Source organism: Priapulus caudatus, unplaced genomic scaffold (assembly GCF_000485595.1).
Source record: "Priapulus caudatus unplaced genomic scaffold, Priapulus_caudatus-5.0.1 Scaffold2455, whole genome shotgun sequence".
Classification (NCBI taxonomy): Eukaryota; Metazoa; Priapulida; class Priapulimorpha; order Priapulimorphida; family Priapulidae; genus Priapulus; species Priapulus caudatus.
The window spans coordinates 23,201-26,141 of NW_014579516.1; the positions used below are offsets into that span (position 1 = coordinate 23,201).

The 2,941-nt window shown below is 46.9% G+C and overlaps 1 protein-coding gene across 1 annotated transcript in view; it reads right to left on the minus strand.

The window, feature by feature from the left end:
- Positions 1 to 2,941, minus strand: part of LOC106818721 (voltage-dependent calcium channel subunit alpha-2/delta-1-like) — an 8,484-nt gene that overhangs the window by 393 nt on the left and 5,150 nt on the right. The gene's annotated exons all lie outside the window — the stretch shown is intronic.

The window sequence follows — 2,941 nt, forward strand, 5'->3', positions numbered from 1 at the left end:
CGCTCGAGCGTCTGCCGTGCCTGCGGCTGAGCGAGCAGACGCCTCGCGTCGCCGGCGCCGGCCTCCCCGGCGTCGGGCTCACCGAGGAGCAGCGCCACCTGGTGCAGAGGTTCGACCCGGGCACGGGCGGCGACGATTGCGACGGCGACACCATCGGCTTCTTCATCGCAAAGTTCGAGAAGGTTTCGGAATTTCGCTGACGCGGCAATGGAGAATTTCAACGCTATTTTACGCTATTTTTGATGTCGCAGCGCGCGAGGAAGAGTCGTAATCGTGGTCATGTTTCGGGGAATGGTGGTGTCGGTATGGGAACATTAAAACAGCGTTATTGTTGTAGGTAAATAATGTAATAAATCGGCTATTTACATTGGAATCCAACGTTTTATTTTACTTTCAATATACATCAGCAGCGTATTAATTCTACATATATATATATATACATATATATATATGTGTAAACGCAGATAATCGAACATCGATAACCCATGCGCGTCACACGCACGACGTATCGTCTGCATCTAAACCCTAAAATTGCACTTGTGCCCTCACGTTCGAAGCAATGATGACAGCCCAAGAACAGCAGCGGTCGGGACCTTTAGCTCAGGCCCTATATATAGTCATTTAGGAGTGAAGAGCATTAAGTAAGTATGCCTTTAGTTACATTTGCCCCAAGTCTTCGAAACGTGGGGCAAAACAAAGGTGTGTAAATTTTCGGTCAGGAATCGCGAGTTGCATCCGCGGGGAAGATGCGAACGAGGTATCAGCATATCTGGCTGACACTGCTGCTGCCGTCTTAGACTGTCCCCATCCACGATCATCGGCTGCGATTCGCAGCACTGTCGTAGTGAGTTGAGCATCAGCGAAGCTTTAATAGATTATCTAAACGACCCGCAGGTGCGACGAGTCACGCGGAGCTCATCGCCCGAACAGCAAAACAATGGAACAGCCATTGCCAACACCAGGTAAAATATGTTTAACGTCACCACCATCATGACCCGTGTGGATCATCACAAACGTCGAATCTTCACTGTATGATTGGTGATACCGTGCGATTTCCAAAGAAATCGCAGATGACTAAATTTCAACAACAGAAAACATCGATTGTAAAACAGACTAGGAAATAAACATGAAATTGAACGACTCGCCTGCGAAGGGCAGGCGTAGATGGCGCTAGCAGTAGGCGCGACGCGTGCCGACATTACTGCGCGTCGTAAAAACGCGCAAAACAAAAGAGCGTGCTCGTCAAAAGAAAGCCTTCGTGGCGACAACAAAAACAAATTGCACAAAGTCATGTATATATGTATATGTAAACGTATCGACGCAACTGGCAAACCATGCAATAACATCTATAAACCGTCAGGAGCACGCTAACAGCAAGTTGTATTGGTGTACACCCGACGATATGAACAAAAACAAAAACACCAGTTCACAATATACGAAGTGATAACGACGAATCGCAACGACTATTAACAACTTGATCTCGTCCTCTCCCGACGCACGACCCATCGATCCGCAAATCTCGATCGATCAATAATTAGGGGGAGACTTTGGAAATACGCTCCTAAACGCACTAAATACGAACAACTTCGGAAACCGATCAATCGTCGTGGGTCTCTCCCCCGATTCTCGGAGCGAAGTGGAATACGCTAACATCCACAATTGCCTATCGCACGCGCTTCAGTAGTCACGCAGGGTCGATCGCGATTCTTTTACAGCTCGTAAAAAAAGTTCGAGAAAATCGCACCGCCAACAATCGTCGGTGTTTGCGATCGTGTTCATGCGCGTGTGCCTACAGAGGGCAGCACTGCATGTTTACTAGCATCTCAGCTATTATACTTTTATAAACATCAATATATATAAATATCAACATATCAATATATATATATATATATGGTAATAGATATGAATTTTCAAACATGATTTGCCTTCGGGTTAGAGAGATTACTCGACTTTCGACTTCGACATGATTAACATGAATTTTGACGTGTTTTGTATTGCTGAGATTAAATTTGACTAGATTTGCCATACAACCGTCCGTCAGCTTGCCACTAGTGAGTAGTTGCCATAAATTTTGAGCTACTCCCTAGTATTTTAGTGAGCAAATCACCTAATTCGCTCCATGTCTGGATACCAGACCCCACACCGCAGAAAAGAAATGTGCTCTCCTGCTTATAAATGCTAGAATAAATAATTAATAAATACTAACAAACTATTCTACATCGAAATAACGTAGACAACTACGGGTAAAACTGAATGCGAGGGATGATTTGACGAGCCTACATCAAACTACTCGCAAATACAAATTCATCTAGCGATTTACTGAGTATCCCACCCACCCCCACCCATCCTTCTCTCCCCTTCCCCTACATCTCTCACCCATCCTTCTCTCCCCTTCCCTCTGCTCCCACCCACCCTCTCTCCCCTTCCCTCTGCTCCCATCCCAACACCCACGGGCTCTCTAGCGCCCATATTTGCCCCATATCTTTGCACTACTCGAGCTACTGCACCGCTTGCGTCATAGTTAAAAGTAGCATACACGCTCAGCACACACTGCCCGCTCATCGCCCTCCCTCTCTGCGAATCGCGACTTCGCATCCAGGTTACGCTGATATCGTGTGTTTGATTGGCACTTTTGATCTCTACGAATACTCCCTAAACAATGGCTACGGTGACGCCATCTGGCGGCGATAAACCCCGAGCACTGCTCGACTGTATACATGGCGATTTAGGTCTACAGATGCATCGTTTTGCCCCGGGCCACTGGTTTTGCGTGCGCGACGGGAGTGCGTTCGCATGTTTATCTTGTGTAGTATAAACTATCGTACTTACTCACGCTCGCGCTCACTCACTCTCCCTGTACATTACTCTCTCATCTCTCTCTCTCTCTCTCTCTCTCTCTCTCTCATCTCTCTCTCTCTCTCTCTCTCTCTCTCTCTCTCTC